Source organism: Anolis carolinensis, chromosome 3 (assembly GCF_035594765.1).
Source record: "Anolis carolinensis isolate JA03-04 chromosome 3, rAnoCar3.1.pri, whole genome shotgun sequence".
NCBI lineage: Eukaryota > Metazoa > Chordata > Lepidosauria > Squamata > Dactyloidae > Anolis > Anolis carolinensis.
In genome coordinates this window covers 222,550,719-222,571,009 of record NC_085843.1, presented here as the reverse complement: position 1 = coordinate 222,571,009, position 20,291 = coordinate 222,550,719, and the positions used below count along the sequence as shown (strand labels likewise).

At 38.8% G+C, this 20,291-nt stretch overlaps 1 protein-coding gene and 1 long non-coding RNA gene across 4 annotated transcripts in view; one reads left to right on the top strand and one right to left on the bottom strand.

The window, feature by feature from the left end:
- Positions 1–20,291, top strand: part of cdh23 (cadherin related 23) — a 669,485-nt gene that overhangs the window by 332,992 nt on the left and 316,202 nt on the right. The gene's annotated exons all lie outside the window — the stretch shown is intronic.
- LOC134297764 (uncharacterized) overlaps positions 697–20,291 on the bottom strand; it is a 28,669-nt gene continuing 9,074 nt past the window's right edge. The window contains exons 2-3 of the long non-coding RNA XR_010004635.1: positions 5,741–5,775; positions 697–3,743 (exon numbers count right to left, since the gene is read on the bottom strand). This is a non-coding gene — a long non-coding RNA (uncharacterized LOC134297764). The remainder of the gene's footprint in view (positions 3,744–5,740; positions 5,776–20,291) is intronic.

Sequence of the window (20,291 nt, the reverse complement as noted above, 5' to 3'; positions counted from 1 at the left end):
GGAACGAGAAGGAAGGCGTTCCTCGGCACTTTGCAGACCATAGAAGCAGGTGCCGCTTCTCGGGTCTGCAAAGCGTCAGGGAACACTTTCCTGCCGAGAAGGAAGGCATTCCTCAGTGCTTTGCCGACCAGAGAAGTGGGCACCGCTTCTCTGGTCTGCAAAGTGCCGAGAAGCCCACCCCTCTCTCACAGAAGGCCCACCCATCCGCGCGGTCGATTTCCTGGTGCCACGCGGAGCGATTGCTTTGTCCTGGCACCACGCAGAGCAGCCTAGGTTTGCCGAGACTCCCGGCGCACGTGGGGGCACCTCGATGGCGCCCCCGATAATAATGCGCCACAGGCGAGCGCCTAATTGGCCTCGCTGGTGGACCGCCTCTGCTGTCCACAGGCCTCCATGTGAGCACCTCATTATCAACTGCCATGTGTGCAATGTTATAATGGGATGCCTGTGGTTGCTGGTTTTGTCTGACATCACATGTTACTGCAGGGGCTAACTGATCACACAATATGAGATTATGAGATTTTCCCCTTCCTTGTACTATTCAGGTGATATCTACCTGAACTGGAAATCAGACAAAATTAAGCCCAGCCCAGCTATCCAAACAGCCATGAAGCCCCTGGACGACAATGACAAGAACGACAGTTTATTTTCAACCAGCTCTCTCTCCCCGAGGGGACACAGGGCGGCTTCCAAAAATAAAACTGGCAAATATTCAATGCCATCAAATCAACATTCTCACATTTAAACATATAGTTTAAAAAAAAGACATTGGCTGGTAATAGGAAACAATCAAGCATAGTGATTATATAATCAAACAGTTAAACTGTATAAGGTATAAAAATATAGCTCTTCAATAAATACAATAAAATAGTCATTGTCAACCTTATCCATTAAATTTATTTATTTATTTACTTCATTTCTATCCCACCTTCCCTTACCTCAGAGGGGACTCAAGGAGGCTTACAAATCCGGGAAAGATTCAGTCATGCACAGGTAAACAATAAAACATATCTCATCGAAATATAAACAATCTAAACATATAAGCTATTAAAACACAATCAATTAAACAGATTAAACCATATAAAATACCAAGTCATGATCTCCTGTCGAAAATGTTTTCCAAAATCCATAGTCCATTATTCAAGCTGTTAAAGTCTCATTCCGCAGTTTCCTATTCACCAAATGCCTGCGAGAAAAGCCAGGTTTACAGTTTTTTCTAAAACCCAGGATGGATAGGGCCTGCCTGATGTCACTGGGGAGAGGGTTCCATAGCCGAGGGGCTACCACTGAGAAGGCCCTGTCTCTTGTCCCAACCAATCGTGCTTGTGAAGTGATGGAACAGAGAGAAGGGTCTCCCCAGCCTATCTTAAAGCTCTTATAGGCTCATAGAGGGATATGTGTTTGGGCAGATAAGTTGGACCAGAACCGTAAAGGGCTTTATAGACCAAGACCAGCAATTTTAATTGTGCTGGGTAGCAGACTGGCAGCCAGTGGAGCTGATGTAATAGAGGAAGAGTAGCCTCCCTGAACACTGCCCCAGTTAGAAATTTGGCTGCCACCTGATGGACTAGTTGAAACTTCTGGGGCATCTTCAAAGGCAACCCCATGTAGAGTGCATTGCAGTAGTCTACACAAGACATAACAAGAGCATTTGCCACTGTGGCCAAGCCTGACTTTCCAAGGTACGGGCACTACTGGCACACCAGTTTTTATTGTGCAAAAGCTCACCTGGTCACCACTGAAGCCTGAGGTTCCAGGCTCAGCAATGTGTCCAGGAGAATTTCCAAGCTGCGAACCTGTGTCTTCAAGGGGAGTGTAACCTTGTCCAACACAGGCTGGAACCCTATACCCTGTTCAGACTTATGACTGACTAGGAGGACCTCTGTCTTGTCTGGATTCAATTTCAATTTGTTCTCCCTCATCCAGACCATCGCAGTGGCCAAGCACTGGTTCAGAACCTGAGCAGCCTCCTTAGTAGCAGGTGGAAAGAAGTGATAGAGTCGAACTCCCAAACTCTGGATGATCTCTCCCAACAGCTTTATGTAGATGTTAAACAACATGGGGGACATTACTAAACCTTGCAGGACCCCACAAGACAATGACTGCGGGACCAAGCAGGTGTTCCCCAACAACACCTTCTGAGAACTACCCTCCAAGAAGGACCGGAGCCACTGCAGAACAGTGCATCCAATCCCACTCCCACAAGGCATCTCAGAAGGATACTGTGGTCTACATTAGCGAAGGCCACTGAGAGGTCCAGCAAAACCAACAGGGACAGGGACACACTCCCCCTGTCTAGTTCCTGGCGTATATCATCCACTAAGGAGACCAAGGCTGTTTCAGTTCCATATCCCAGCCTAAAGCCAGACTGTGACAGATCCAAAAAATCAGTTTCTTCCAAGAACACCTGCCCTTGCAAGGCCACCACATGTTCCAAGACTTTGCCTAAATATGGGAGATTGGAAACTGGCTGAAAGTTGACTAATTGAGTGGGATCCAGTGATGTTTTTTTTTTTCAACAGCAGTTTGATGACAGCCTCCTTTAGGCCTGCTGGAATCTTGTCTTCCTGTAAAGAGGGATTAACCACCTCCTTTGCGCACTCTGCCAAACTCCCTCTGGCTTCCTTTATGAGCCAGGATGGGCAGGGGTCTAGGATCCATGTGATCGCCCTTGCTTCTCCAAGGATCTTGTCACCGTTCTCGGACTGCACAAATTGAAATGGAGCCATTAAAACCGGACAATCAGGTGCTCGTGTTACATCTTCAGTCTGCCTTTAACATGGTGTTCAGGTTGGAATGGATCAGAGTGACTTTGTCCACAAAAAAACAATGAAAGAGTCAATGATGTTACTCAGTAGTTTCCAGCAAATTCTGGGGAATCCTCCAATTTTGTCTAAAATGAGGCAAAATTGGGTTAAGGCCAGAAAATCTAGAATACTCTCTAGAAATCATACATTGTAGGTTAGTCAGCTCTGGATTTGAGGTGAGTCCATTTTTTCTGGTTCATGTACAGTAGACTCATTTTGAGTGTGCTATGTGAACATGGCTGGAAGATATTTGTAAAATACTTCTTGGCTAATTACATTTATGTTCTTACATCTTATGTGCTATATAATAAGTGTTCCAAAGTGACTCATTTATTAAAACAAGGCATAACTCCATGCTGACATGCTGTTATTGATTTCCTGGGCTAAAAGAGGAAAGATTGTATGGCATTTTCCCACTCTTAATGGTTATCTGCTAGTGTTGCACACAGAGTCCTCATGTGCATGGAAGAGATTGCTGCTTATGTTAATTTAATAAAATGGGCAAAGGTTAAGAAGAGGTTCCAATTATTGTTCTTGACCTGTCAGCTTACAGCTGTCTCTATGTTTATCTACAGTACACAGGAGTCTGAATTGTTAAATCTCTGCATTAGGCAGAAGCACCTAATCTAAAACTGTGTTTGTTACCTAATAAAATCTTTCTTTCTGAGATTATGGCATCAAATTGTAATTTCCTCACTCAAGTAACAGCATGTCATCTAGCTTGTCAATGAAGAGCCAACAGAAGGAAAAGAACTGGATAAACTGCAGCAAATTACTGCAAGGAGATCCTATCGGATTGGAATTAAGGAGTGCGAAATAGGATTTCTTGCCATCAGAATGTGCTGTAGCAGCTTTCCAAACCACTCTTCTGTTCTCTGTCTCCCAGCTCCTCCTTCTGTGATACAGAGCTCCAGTTCGTCTTTCATGTCTATAATCCTATAAAAGAAAGGAGAAAGAAAGAAAGAAAGAAAGAAAGAAAGAAAGAAAGAAAGAAAGAAAGAAAGAAAGAAAGAAAGAAAGAAAGGCTGCTAGAATTTCATTTTTATGTAACCATAATACTGGGGGGTTTTATGAAACCATGATACCTGAGCTTTACACTGCTGTTCAAGTGCCCTTATTGACCTTTTTCCTAACCCCTAAGCATGTTACATTAGTTGTCAAAGTGGGTGAGAGAGATTTGAGACAATTGCATAGTGTTTCTTGAAATTGTACATAATTTTGGTGAGCTCAGTAAAACTACTAGTACAGTTTTACCAGCCAGAACAGGTATGTAAATATACACAGTGCTCATCAGCCAACTGGGAAACCTTATCATTTCCCCAAAAATCAGAATGAAGCTGATGAGGCGGCAATATATCTCAGTGGTTACGGAAGTTCTTGTTGCATAGTATGCAATTATTTCTTTTTCCATACTTTTCTGGTAAAACAGATTTTTTGACTTTTAAGACATTGAGAAACAGATTATAGTGAAAGAGAGAAATGGAGGCTGCACATCATGACACCAATAGTTCTGTTATAATATTTTCAACTGTAGTATGCTTCCAGTTTGATGAATTCTTACCCTACAGACAGGGCCAGTTCATCATGGAGGCTGTTGAAGCCGCCGCTTGGGGCGCAGCCCTTGTGGGGCACTCTCTAGGCAGTGGCGATGGCGGCAGCGGCAACCATCGGGTTGCTCGCCATGGAACGAGGAAGTCCTCGCTCTTCTCACGAGATTTCGTGAGATTTCTGCGAGATTTTGTGAAATCTCGCAAGAAAGCAAGGCCTTCCTGGAGGACTTTGTAGTTCCGAGGCTGGAGAGCGTGCCGCCACCGGTATGTTGGGGGGCATAATTCGGGGGGGGGGGGGGGGCTTACATAGCTAAAAAACAGAGCAGGGCCGTGAATTTTGTGGCCTTCCAGATATACTTGGACTGTTATTCCCATTAACCTTAGCCAGCTTAGTCAATGCTGAGGGATAATGGGAAGTGAGAGTCTGAAAATATTTAAGATCGCTTCATTCCTCATCTCTGCTAAAGAAGCAGAACACTTTCATTCTAGAGATGAGTGCATAAATAATCAGAAATATGATTTCTCCATAATGGAATCTGATCAAGTTTGGGTATTATTACTTCAACTCATCAAATTGTATAGGAGATATATGATCTTGTACTCCTTATGATGCAAGCCACTGAATATGATATCATCTATACTTTCGCCTCATCTAGATCTGACTTTTGTCATGAAAGGGTCTTCTCTTAGGCACTGGCACTTGATTTGTGATACCTTAAATCAAGAATGGGGGACCTGTTTTAGCACAATGTTCAAATTCAGTTGCAGAGAGGTTATCAGGATTCCTTTCAATGAAAAGGGCAAAGGAAGAGAGCAAGACTACCAGCCTATTTTAAACGTAAATCTCTTAGGAGAGTTATTTCAACTGGATGGAATGGGAGGAATGAAAAAAACTAGGGGCCTCTTCACATGTCCCGCTGGAATTGCCAAGGATTGCTGTGGATCATGGTGACTGTGGTGTTGCCTGCTCAGGGGGCGTGGGGACCTGTCACCCCACGCCCGCTCCCACTCCATCTCAGCTTCTCCCCTACCTCACCACATCGGGGAAACCTCAGTAAACCAGCTCAATCTATCTTTCCCTATGGAAAGATGGAAAGATGGGAAGCCTTCTGTCATGTGCTATTTTTGTCAGGGCAGGGGTTTTATTTGGAACTTTTGTCACGGAGCCGCCCCAGAAGTACTTTTACAGTGCACTATGGGAGTTGGCAGGCTCTGTGATGAAAGTACAAAAAAAGTCGCTACCACCAATTTTTAGCCCACGTGAAGAGGTCCTAGGAAATAATTTAAGAGTACTGTGAGGAAGTGATGGGTTGCTACCTAAACAGCTCAGCAGGATCACATTCAGTACTAGAGCTTGAGGTTTGCTACCCCTATATGAAGTACCATTTTAAGAGATCATTCATATTATTAGAATGCTCCTTTATAGATAGATAGATAGATAGATAGATAGATAGATAGATAGATAGACAGACAGACAGTTTATTTAATGCTTAGATCATAGACCTTTTACATATAGGACAGACAAATTAAATATATAAAAATAAGATTATAAAATTCAAGACTAAATACACAATTAAAATACTATATAAATCATTAGAAGCATCAAAATGCTTATAGTTATCTACTGGTCCATAGACTTTGGTGGGGGGGGGGGGGAGGGGGAATGGCAACTGAAACCACTGCTACTCCACTTCCTATAGCTTCAGGCAATCTCACCCCACTGAAATCTGCTGGTTCATAGACTTTGTTGGGGGGTGAATGGTGACTGAAGTCACCACTGCCCCACTTGCGGAAGCCTTGGCAAAGCCACAAATAATCAAAACTGCAAATGCGAAACCTTTGAATGTGGAGGACTGACTTTACAAATTAAAAATGTACAAAAGGTAAATATTAAAATGGAATTAAACTTGTACAAGTATGAAAACAACTCAATTAAAATAAAATGAAAATGCATTAATTCAAAGCTTTTAAAAGAAATTCACTGTTTTGCTCTCCTACAGATGAATGATTTCATATTTTCTTTCCCTACCTTGTCGCCTTTGTGTTACTTCATGATTGAGTTCATTGCCCTTTTGGGTGATGGAGGGTACGCCTTGGGCAATATTCAACAACAGAACCCAAAAACACATTGTTGTTTCTTGCTTTGTTTCACCCCCAGAATAGCAATAGCCACCTGAGGGGAAGAAAATCTCCCCAGAATTATTCCAGCACTGCCTTGTTGTTAGTACCATCCTTAGTGTGAGGAGCTCAGCTCTATATTTTAGCATGAAATGAATGATGGTACCAGAGGACCGAATGGGGTATGATCCTGTTAGAAAAGCACTGGAACCTTTAAGAGCTTATTGCTTTTAAAGAACAATAAGCAGGGTAAGAAAATGTTTTCTTGTCTACTTACAAGCCCACAACACTAGATATATATATCCTTAGCATGTCAGATTGCAAAGAAAGGAGCACTGGATTCCAGCTCATATACTATACCTCATTGATTTTGAGATCTGGATGGATAAGTTTTGTGTGTGTGTGTGTGTGTGTGTGTGTGTGTGTGTGTGTGTAAACCCTGTTTCCCCGAAAATAAGACATACCTGAAAATAAGACCTAGTAGATGTTTTGCAGAATTGCTAAATATAAGGCTTCCCTCAAAAGAAAGACCTAGCAAAGTTTTTGTTTGGAAGCATGCCTGCCAAACAGAACACCAGAGCATGCAGGATCAGTAAATGTACATACCATAGATTGATGTACATGAAAATAATGGTAGTAACAATAAATTACTGATAGGATTTCACAGTTTTTCTGGTTATGCTGGTTTGTGATGACAACTACTGTACAGTACATAATAAATGCTCTCTTTTTTGTTCAACAATAAATGTGAATTCTTCTTCATGGAAAAATAAGACATCCCCTGAAAATCTTCGGGAGCAAAAATTAATATAAGACACTGTCTTATTTCTGGGAAACACGGTATATACAGCAAACATTTCTATAATAAATATCATACTTGTTCTCCTAGATTTGTTCCTCTAGCTCAGTGGTTCTCAACTTGTGGTCCCAAGATGTTTTGGCTTTCAACTCCCAGAAATCCTAACAGCTCGTAAATTGGCTGGGATTTCTGGGAGTTGTAGGCCAAAACAACTGGGGATCCACGGGTTGAGAACCACTGCCTAGCTTGTCCTTTAACAGAATTAAAGCAACAGAGTAGATTTGTGCTATCTTTGCTCCGGAGCCTCAATATCACTCGTTAATTCCTCTTTATAATATTTTAGTCTACCTGCGAAAGCTTTATTAGAAGCTCAAAGTTTTATTAAAAAGGATCTATGTACATCCTCCCGCTTTTCCCAAAAAGGATAATGATAAAGTTCCTTTCGTCTGTATTTTTTTTTTCAAGTAGATGTGCATTATTATTCAGAGGACACTTTTTCTATTTTGCCTTGCTTTTGTTTGTGTATTGAGAAGGAAGGTTTCTTCTGTATTCTCATTCTTGTATCTCCAGCATGACTGGTGAACTATTAGCTCTTTGGGAATGAGAGCTGGAAGGCTTATGATAAAAACATATAAAAGATTATCTTCAGAACACTTGTGACTTTTTGTCCCTAAAAGCAAACTGGGGGCACACCATGTCTTACTTTAGACATGATGACATCAGAGAAAGTGTGAGAGTTATTCAACTCCAGGATTTCCCTGGTGAGGGTGCCATGTCGGGATCGTGAAGCTGTCACCCCTGGGACTGCGGGACTGCGAAGTTGTCACTTAGAAATATCCGGACATATTTCTAAGTGACAACTTCGCAGTCCTGCAGTCCCAGGGGTGACAGCTTCACGATCCCGACATGGCACCCTCACCAGGGAAATCCTGGAGTTGAATAACTCTCACACTTTCTCTGATGTCACTTAGAAATATCCGGACATAGGGGAGGTGGAGCCACAGACCCATGAGTGGACGCTGAAACCGGAGCTCCCATGTGGGGAAAGGAAAAATAAAGAAATTTAACTATTAGAAATGGACTCGCAGTGAGTAAAGAATATTTTTGGATGTGGGATTTGTCAAGCTACCCATAAAAATCTTCAATGCCGAAAAAGAGCAGATAGGGAAGCCAGGATAAATTACTTTCGATTTTGACTCCGGACAGCGAGGCCTCCTTTAATGGCGATCAGATAAAGCTGAAATTAGCAAAGAGAAGAAAAAGATTTATGAAGCGAGGGGGCAGAAGCCGTCCCATTCAAAGAGAGAGGGGTGAGCAAAAGCAAATTAACTATTATTTACGGCCCCGTCCATCTGATAGAAGCCTGGAAAGGGTACAAGCCAAAGTTGCTGAGAATCAGGCTGACTCCCAAGAAACAAATAAAGATGAAATGGTGACAGCACAGAAAGCTGGGAGGAAGGAGCCAGGAGAAGGAGAATGTCCAAGTACAAATGTAAACAATGAGATATTACAACAGATTAAGGGGCTCCAGGATCTGATTTTAAACAGCACCCAAGAAATTACATCTAAAATATCTGGGCTGGAAAATCAGATAAAAAATTTGCACTCAACATCACAGAAATTGGAAAAAAAAACCAAGATCTGGATTTGAAGATTACAGCTACTGAAGCACAGGTGGCAGTGAATTCAATAGAAATAAAGCAATGCCAGGAAAGCCTTCAAAGGATGGATTTGAGGGTGATAAATTTAATGGACAGAGATAGGAGGATGAATATTCGAATTAGAAATTTTCCAGAGATAAACGGAGAAAACCCTGGGATATTAAAGAGAGAAATGATTAAATGGATAAAAGAAATCTCGCAAACAGACTGTGAGGAATCTTGGTTTGAGAGGATTCACAGGGTGGGATACAAGAAGAATACCCCTTTTCCTCGGGATATTTTGGTCAGATTTGGAAATTTCTACTATAAAGACAAGATTATGAAAGTATTAAGAGGACAGGTATCCCCATTAAAATACCAGGGGACACTAATACAGATTTTTCCAGACCTGTGTCCCGAAACCCTGGCATGGAGAAAATCTTATTAAGAGAGTCACAACTATACTACAAAGTCAAAAGATTCCATACAGCTGGGGTTATCTGGTACACCTGAGGTTTCGCTGGAGAAGCAACAACTACAAAATTACATCTTTAAATCAAGGTCTAGCGTTACTTCAGGAATTGAACTTGACAACTGAGGCAACAGAACCAGTACCGATGGAGAAGGAAAAAGAAGAGGAAAGGGGGAAGGAAGAAAGATGCAGCAACAGGAGGAGGAGATTAATATGGACTAATATGGACTAAGACTGGACTAAGACTGGATTAATATGGACTAAGACTGGACTAATATGGACTAAGACTGGACTAATATGGACTAAGACTGGACATATGGACTAAGACTGGACTAATATGGACTAAGACTGGATAAGACTAAGACTGGATTAATATGAACTAAGATTGGATTAATATGGACTAAAATGGATCAATATGGATCAATAGAGACTAATATGGACTAAGACTGGATTAATATGGACTAAGACTAAGACTGGATTAATATGGACTAAGATTGGATTAATATGGACTAAAATGGATTAATATGGATCAATAGGGACTAATGTGGACTATGACTGGATTACGATAGGACTGTTACTGGATTATTATTGGACTATGACTGGACTAAGACTGGAAAGAAGGAAGGAAGGAAGGAAAAAGACTGCGACAAGGACTGATTAATTCTATGTTGGAGTAAATTCTAGTAGTTAAGGTATTATATAAATAATTACCCTGGGAGATATCGGAATGGGCACACTCGGTGGGAAGAAGGGTCCCCTCCCCCCACCCCACAAAGAGGTTTGGAATAAACCAGGTTCGAGACGAGGGGTCTCTGAACGTAGGGGGGGGGAGAAATAGGGGGAATACACTTCACAAGGGAAAGGGGCGAAGGGAGGGAGAGGGGGTAAAACAGGGGAGGACACGGACTAGAGACCAGCCAAGTAGGATGGAAAGTGGATTTGTAATCAAATGGAGGAATATGTAAGGGTTGTATCTCTGAATTGTAAAGGTTTAGGCTCAGTTTACAAAAGGAAAATCATTGCGGACATGATATATAAAGCTAAAGCACATTTTGCCTTTTTACAAGAAATACACCAAGCAAAATCAGGGGTAAATGAGCTTAAGATGCGTGGATCTGTAACATATATAAAATCTTATGGAACATCTAAATCGAAGGGTGTGGCAATTATAATTCAAAATCAATGTGGTTTTAACATTAAGGAAACAAAGATAGACGAACTAGGAAGATACATTATTATACAAGGGACAATGGGTGGTGAAGATTTTACTTTAGCCAATGTATACACCCCAAACACAAATCAGGCAGAATTTTACGAAACAATATTTAAAGAGATAGAGGGAATACAAAAAGGATATTTGATTTTAGGAGGGGATTTTAATGGAATAATAGATGAGGAAATGGATAAATCTCATTTTACAATGAAAAGGAAAGGGAAAACACAAAAAAATACAATTTTAAGTAAAGTAATAAGGAATAAAAAGATGATTGATATTTGGAGAATGCTAAAGGGAAATGAGAAAAGATTTACATTTCATTCTATGGCTCATCAAAATTTCTCTAGGATAGATTATTTTTTTGTTTCACCAAACATGTTACCTAAGATAGTAGATGCTGGAATAGGAGTAATAAAATGTTCAGACCATGCATTAATAAGCTTGGATTTCCAAATAAAGAAGGATTACAAAACATATAAGAATTGGAAAGTAGGAAATGCAATATTAGAGAATAATAAGATGGTAGAGAAAATAGCTAAAGAACTAGGAGAAATTTGGGAAATTAATGATAACAATCAATGTTCTTATGCAATGGTGTGGGATACTATGAAAGCAGTAACAAGGGGCCTTTTTATAAAAGAAGCATGTAATTTGAAAAGAGAGCAAGAAGTAGAGAGAAAGAAATTAGAGTTAGAAATCCAGGAATTAGAAAAGAGATATGTAAAAGACAAAGATAAACAAAGTTATCTTAAAGCTTTGGCAAAAAGGAAGGAACTAGAAAAATATAATTTAGAAAAAGCACAGAGAGATTTAATATATACAAAAAGAGAATATTTTGAATATAGTAATCGGAATTCTAAAATGTTAGCTAGAGCAGCACAAGATAAGAGAAGTAAAAACTTAATTGGAACTATTAGAGATAAATGGGGCAGAGAAGCTATCTCAATGAAAGAAAAATTGGCCGTTTTTCAAGAATTTTATCAAAAACTATATACAACTGTTGATAATCCAAATAATAGGATAGAGGAGGTGATAGATAAATATTGGAAAATAGAACTACAAGAAATAGATAAAAAAAGCATGGAGCAATTAGTTTCAGAAAAGGAAATAGAAGAGGTTATAGATAAATTAAAAGGAGGGAAGGCCCCAGGAATGGACGGGTTGGGACCGGAATATTATAAAAAATTTAAATTAATGTTGGTACCAAAATTAAAAGAATTATATAATAGGATAATGGCAGGAGAACAGATCCCACCGTCGTGGCAAGAATCAAGGATCATATTAATTCTAAAACCAAATAAAGATCCTACAGATCCTGGTTCATGTAGACTATCTCCCTTATAAATCAAGATGCTAAAATATTGACAGCAATAATGGCAAAGAGAATAAATAGCTTTATATATAATTATATTCAAAAAGATCAATGTGGATTTATCCCTGGAAGAAATATGTCAAATTTAGTGGGAAGAGTACTAAATATAATTCATAAAATTAAGGGGAAAAAATCAAAGGCAGGGATATTGGCCCTAGATATATTCAAAGCATTTGACTGTGTCTCATGGACGGCATTAAAAATAATATTAGAAAAATTTGGATTATGAGAGAGATTTAGAGGATTGATTGATAAATTATACTCAACTAATTATGCTGCAATTCAAGTAAACGATGGCCTAACAGAAAAAATAAGATTAACCCGACGGACAAGACAGGGATGCCCCCTTTCACCTACCCTATTTGCAATAGTTATAGAAATATTAGCAAATATGATAAGAGAAGATACAAATATAAAGGGGATAGGGAGAGAAGGAAGATACAAAATATGTTTATTTGCAGACGATACGCTATTATCCCTTGAAAATCCAATAGAACAGTTAAAAAGAATAGAAACACACTTAACAGAGTTTGGGGAAGTCACAGGCCTTCAAGTTAATTGGAACAAATCAGAAATTTTATTATTTAATTACACTAAAGAAGAGGAAGAGAGAATAAGAGAAGGGGGTTTGTGTAGAATAATAATAAAGAAGTCAATAAAATACTTAGGAATAAACATATCTAAAGAAATTGGCAATTTAGAAAGAGATAATATAATCAGATTAAGAAAAAATGTTAAAGACACTCTGGCTAAATTTACCAAGCTTAAATTGTCTTGGTTTGGTAGAATTGCATTAATAAAAATGAAAATATTACCCAAAATAAATTTTTTGTTTAGAATGCTACCTATCAAAATTTCAACTGGTGAAATTACAAATTGGCAGAATATGATAAATACCTTTTGTAATGGGAATAAAAGGGCTAGAATCAATAAGGAAAAATGGTATAAAATACAAAAGAATGGAGGTCTGGGAATACCAAACTTAAAACTGTACTATATGGCAAATCAATTAAGGTATATTATTGAAGGGATTATAGGACAAGAGGATTTAGAATGGTTAGAAGAAGAGAGTAAATATATAGATATGAAATTAGAAAATATTTTCTTCATAGGGAAAACCAGGAATTCGGAGAAGAAATGGTATAATAAAATAGGGAACCCCTTTTTAAAAAATATATTAGAAATTTGGGCCAAGTATGAAGAAAAAACTAATACCACCGATCTCCCCATTAACACCAGTGTTAATTACAAAAAATTTCCCAATGAATCTCAAAAGGGAGTTAGAAAGAACATTTAAAGAAAAAGGAATGATGAAATTAAAGGATTGGGAATCAAAAATGAAAAATCTAGGGGAAATAAGGAATCAACTATCAGGGAGTATTGGGTGGTATAAAGTTCTACAATTGGAAAGATGGGCAAGGGAAATAAGAAAGAAATATAAGGGAGATAGAGAACTTACAAAATTTGAGAAGATGATTAGTCAAAGGGGGGGAAGGGAAGGAAAAGAAAGAACCAAAGGTATAACAAGTGATATTTACAAATTGCTAATAGATAAAGAGCAGGAGCAGGATCACCTTAAAGAAATGTGGGAGTTAGATTGCAATAAGGAAATACACCCTCAAATTTGGAAAGAAATGTGGAATATGCGTATATTAAAAAACATGTCTATAAGAATAAAAGAGAATTATTATAAAGTGGTTTGGAGATGGTACCTGACACCAATTAGATTAAATCAAATTGATAAGAAATACTCTAAGCAGTGCTGGAGGGGCTGCCAGGAAAATGGTACATATATACATATGTGGTGGTCCTGTAAATATGTTCAAAAATTTTGGGAGAACGTTTTTAAAGAAATAAAGGGAATCACCAAAATAGAAATAATAGGAACGCCTGAAATAGCACTGTTGCCATTTATGGATAATATTCAAGTATCAAAAGAGTTAAAGGAACTAATCGCCAACTTGCTAACAGCAGCAAGACAGGAGAAAGACATGGTTCTCCACACCAAGAGACAAAAACAAAAATTTGACAAATGCTGTAAGCAACAGCCAAAGCCAGAACTGGATAAATCACGGACCATCATCAACCTGACAGACAGACAACTCACTGAAGACCAAGTATCCATTCTAGAAAAAGGAGGAAATTTTGCAGTCACCACCACCAGGATCCCAGTAGAAAACATCATTGCCAATGTTGAATCAGCAATTTACCAGCTCCCTGAGGAAGAAGCAGAGGAGGTAAGAATGGAAACAGCAAGGATCCTGAGAAATGCAAAACTCCCCCCCAGCAACATAACGAGAAAAGAAAGACAGGCCATCAAAGATCTCAACTCAGATCCTGAAATCATCATTCTTCCAGCTGACAAGGGGAATGCCACAGTAATCATGGAAACAAAACAATACAAAGAAAAAATCAGACAACTTCTAGATCCCACAATTTACAAGAAACTGAAACAAGACCCCACTAACAAAATCACCAGAAAAACGAACACTCTAATCAAGAACTCCTTCATTAACTTTGACATACGCCAACAGCTGTGCAAATCAGAAGCCCTCCCACCCAGGCTTTACGGACTCCCCAAAATCCACAAGGACTCCATCCCACTCAGACCCATTGTAAGTGCCATTGGATCGCCGACTTACAACCTGGCAAAATTTCTGGCTACACAGCTACAAACCCACATTGGGCTCACTGCACATTATATCAAGGACTCTACACACTTTATAGAAAAGATCAGCAACCTCAATCTAAGCACCAAGGACATCCTGATCAGCTTTGATGTGGTGTCCCTTTTTACCAAAGTCCCAGTAGCTGACACCCTCACACTAATCAAACAAAACTTCCCAGAAGACATCACAGCCCTGTTTCACCATTGCCTCACCACTAGCTACTTTCAGTGGGACACTGGATTCTATGAACAGAAGGATGGAGTGGCCATGGGGAGCCCTCTCAGCCCAGTAGTAGCAAATTTCTATATGGAATACTTTGAAAAACAGGCCCTAGAAACAGCACCAAAAAAGCCAACTGTTTGGTTCAGATACGTAGATGACACCTTCACGATTTGGAGCCATGGAGAGGAAGAACTCAGCAAGTTCCTGGACCATCTTAACAGCATCCACCCAAACATCCAATTCACCATGGAAAAAGAAAAGGAAGGAAAACTGCCATTTCTAGATGTTCTGGTCATCCGCAAACCCAATCAACAATTGGGCCACACAGTTTACAGAAAACCTACACACACAGATAGATACCTTCATAAAAACTCCAACCATCACCCAAGTCAAAAAAGGAGCACAATCAAAGCCCTGACAGACCGTGCACAAAGAATCTGCGAACCTCACCTCCTCCAAGGTGAACTCAACCACCTAAACTGGGCTCTACAGGCCAATGGATACTCCACCACAGACATCAGAAGAGCTGCAAGGCCAAGAACAAGCCATGAGAGTCAAGACAAAGATCCACCCAGAGGAAAGGTGTTCTTACCATACATCAAGGGAACTACTGACTGCATAGGGAAGCTGATGAAGAAGCACAACCTACAAACCATCTACAGACCCACGAAGAAAATTCAACAAATGCTACGGTCAGCGAAGGACAAGAGGGATCCTCTCTCTTCTGCAGGAGTCTACCGGATACCATGCAGCTGTGGACAAGTCTACATAGGGACCACCAAACGCAGCGCCCAAACAAGAGTCAAAGAACATGAAAGGCACTGCAGACTAATTCAACCAGAGAAATCAGCCATAGCAGAGCATTTGATGAACCAGCCTGGACACAGAATACTATTTGAGAACACAAAAATGCTGGACCATTCTAACAACTATCATGTCAGACTACACAGAGAAGCCATTGAAATCCACAAGCATGTGGACAACTTCAACAGAAAGGAAGAAACCATGAAAATGAACAAAATCTGGCTACCAGTATTAAAAAACTCAAGAATCAGAACAGTAAATAAAAAGCAATACTCTGAAAACAGAGGATTTCCAGACATGAATCAACCTAGGGCAGTTAACGACTCTAAACAAAGGATGCCCCAGAGGCAGGAAGAAGACAGCAGATAAGCTTTTCAATGCTAATTAAAGTGATTAACTACACACATTCACACTGACCTCTCTCACCCTAGACTTTCCACAGATATATATTTACCTCTTTGCTTAGTTTTCTCCATACCTCACAACCTCTGAGGATGCCTGCCATAGATGTGGGCGAAACGTCAGGAGAGAATGCTTCTGGAACATGGCCACACAGCCCGAAAGACACACAACAACCCTGCGATCCTGGCCATGAAAGCCTTCGACAACAGCAGCAAGATTGTTAATAGCCAAAAAATGGAAAGGTAGTGAGGAGTGCCAATTGGAAGAATGGTATAAGGAGGTTTGGGATATTGCGATAAATGATAAATTGACATGTAAGATTAAAATTAAAAGAGGGATATTTAAAAAGGATGATTTTGGGAAGATATGGGGAAAATTTATAGAGTTTGTATATGTAGAAGGTAAGGGGAAAAAACCTGTAAGAGAAACAATGGAATTTTGGAAATAAATATTGTAACTGGCTGGTCTGGAGTGAAGGGATAGCACTAGGTGAGGGGTAATAAAAGGTAAATAATATGAGTATGTAATATAGAGAGTGAAAATACTATATGAGCTTGATATATATAACTCTGTATTGCAAATTTGTTTAAGAATGTATAAGTTTCAAGTATAAATAAATAAAAAAAAAAATTTTTTTAAAAAGAAATATCCGGACATAAGATTGCAGTCTTAATCTATAAAAGGTCTTATACTTTCTCAAGTATTTCATCTAGCACAATAAACAAGCTATTGCAAGTGCTTTCTTTCTCCGCCTTCCCCTTGTGAAGTGAGAAATGAGTTCTCTGTATGACTATTTTGGAAGAAAATGTTTTTAAGAAGCTGCACAAGATTGTGGGAATGGTTTGTTATGTGAATGCTTGAAGAGCTGTCTTCTGCTGGAGTCATTAATCTTTGGTCTATTTACACCAGCACTCCTTACCTAGAACCAGCAGTCCACCTTGAAGGCATTAGAGAACAGTGTTTCTCCTAGGTGCTGGAGAAAAGAAGAGTTGAATTTTGCACTATATAGTTTTAAAATCCAATTTTGAGCTTTTAAGTTTTGAATAAACTTGCTTGCCAGGCTAAGGAGTAATCAATGTAAACATAGTGACTTGTAGTCTCCTTTACTATATTTACTGGCTTGGAAAACATAATAGTTAGTGGTAATTTAGACCTTTTTTGTCAGTACCATGGTTGTCATCAGTGTATTTTATTCAAAGGTTGTTTACCAAGGATTTATATTTAATGTTTGTAGGTTAATGAGATTGCATTCACAAGTTTTTAAAAATATATATGTTATACAAGGATTCCAAGCATTTCAAACAAGCAACAATTGTATAGTCTCAGATATTTAGGATATTTATTTTTTGCATTCGTGGCACGAAAGGAGACTTATATGAAACTGCAGGTTTCATTAACAATTTTGAAATCAATACAAGATGTATATTTTAAAAATACATGATGTAGGGTTTTTTTCTGTTTTGCTGCAGAGCCTAGTAATGCAAAAAGCCCTTTTAGTATTACATACTGTTTGATCAGAGCTACTTGTTCAATACAGTTGTTAGAAAAAAGAAATGGAAGATTTTCACAGTTACAATCTGTGGCTTTAGAAAACCTCTGACATTCTTTTGCCAGCACTATTAAGACACAAAGAAAAACAAAAGTACAATTATATGGAAGTATAAAGAGTATTAAAGGAGGATCCTTGTCTCTTCTTCTGAATAATACATCATAATATCTATGCCCTTGATTATTTCTGTGTTTTTAGCAAGCACACCAGCACAGGCACCGGTTAGATATCTCTTCAGCTCTGAGGAACTATCAGGAGAACTGAATCATAGTACAGCCTTGTTTGGGCTGTATCGTTGGAACAGGCATCACATTTTTTTTGTTCATATTTGTCACATTCCCAAATAAAGCAACGTGCATTGGAGGTGGTAGGGTTCAAATGTTACAGAAATAGAATCTGTAAATGAGGAGAACTAAACCTGCTCTGGTAGAAAATAGTTTTCACCAATATAACACAGCACCATACAGCAGGAAGGCAGAGATGGCTTTACTATCTTCTCCAAACACTATTTCAGGGGTCCTCAATTTTTTTAAGCAGAGGGCCAGTTTACAGTCCCTCAGAGTGTTGAGGGGATAGATTATAGTTTGGGGAAAAAAATACAAATTCCTATGCACACTGCACATGTCTTATTTGTTGTGCAAAAAACACACACACAAAAGAACAATACAATATTTAAAAATATGAGCAATTTTAACCAACATAAACCTATCAGGATTTCAATGGGAAGTTTGGGCCTGCTTCTGGCCAATGAGATAGTCAAGTTAATTAGGATTGTTGTTGTGTGCCTTCAAGTCATTTCAGACTTTTGGCGAGCTTAAGTCTAAAACTGAAGGCGGGGGCCAGATAAATGACCTTGCAGGGCCGCATCCGGCCCACGGGCCTTAGTTTGGGGAACCCTTCACTATTTTATGTGAAAAATAAGAATGGTCTCCACTTTCCCTGCTCTATACATGAACATAACAAATGTATAAATGAATACACATGGCTGCCTTATCACATCTACGTTTGGCCCTTTACAATTTAAGACATAATGTTCAATCTAGTTTCTGCTAATCAGTTAATAATGACTTTGCTGCTAGATTTTATTAATAAAAATGCATGCTTAAGAATGGGCAAAATATTTATACATCTGAGCATCATATGTTAAATATCATTTATATATAAGCATGGGTGTGGATTGTCAGAAATACAGTTTTGTATGTGCACACACACATAACTACAATAGGAAAAGAGCTTGTTTTAATGAAAGTTGTGTATCTTTTTTTGTATAAATGTAAAGATTTTTCAGATTCCTACTTTAAGATACATGATGCAAAATTTGTAATATATTTTTTGAATATCAATTCCAATGTTTCATAGTTGTTGAAATTCTATTGTTTTGGCAATGTTGTAACCTGCCTCGAGCTGTGAGAAGAGGCAAGTTAGAAATACAGTTGTTGTTGTTGTTGTTGTTGTTGTTGTTGTGTTTTTCAGTAAGATGTAAATCTGTTACATAAAAATAGTGTTCTCAAATTTGGGGCAATAGATAATAGTCCATTTTAAATGTAAAGCTAAGCCAAGTTCTATTTTTTTAGTTTGTCTGGAAACGTGGATATTTTCTCTCAGAAAACAACTATATTTGTATAGGCTGTAGGCTGTATTTTGGAAGAAGGAATTGTCAAAACAAGCTTTGACTTGTCCTTTCCTAAGAAAACCCTATAGAATTCATGGGATCACCATAAGTTGACAAGTTACTTGAAGGCACATCGATACACGTATATCTATATGATGCACCTCCCTACGAACAGTTGTTCTGGCATTTTAAAAAACCCAATAGATAACTCATAGCTGTTGCATAAAAGCAGTTATAAAGCAAAGTCAGGCTGATAAGACATTTGGATAACGGAGAAAAGTGAAATGACTATGTCCAGCCTTCGGCCTCCAGCTGATAAATGACAATGTTGGTTTGCTGCTTTCAAGGCAGATGTGTGTTCTTGCTGTCTCTCTAGACTGCAAATGCCATTGTTGACACATTTTTTTGAGGGCAGAATAGGCAGTTATTTTCCCAGGGTTTCAATAAACAAAGGAAAGCATAACAGCCCAAAGTCATAAATGTGTTCACACTATATTAATTATTATGATGTGTGTAAATATAGGCATTTGTTGAGTAACCATGACCTCAAGAGAAAATTCCTAGCTTTTATGCTGAAAGATATGGAAGAGGGTAAGGAGAGGGTTCTAGTCTGTATATGAGTGATCTCTTTTGAACACACACACACACACACACACTTTGCCATGAAGGCAGAAGTCTCCCCATTTATTGGAGTACTCTAAACAACATTCCTACTATATGCTTAGAATTATCTTTGATGTAGGTAAGGCAGATCCTGCCTGTCCAGAGTCGAGTGTGTGTATATGTGTAGGTGTGTTTATGGAAATCTAGCTGCAAGGAGGGCAAAACAAGGGCATTTCCCTTCAAATGAGAATTCTACCCTTCAAAGAAAAGTTGTCTTCAATCCTCAAATGTTTCATTTTGTAAGTAATGTAAAACAAGAGTTGAGTAATGTAAAACACAGTTTAAGAAAGAGAAGGGATAGAAAAAATACAAGAAAATGCAAACATAGAAGAAGAAAAAGGAAGTGTAGGTGCAAGCAATTTTCATTGTCTCACTTTCTGCAATGCTATAGATTTC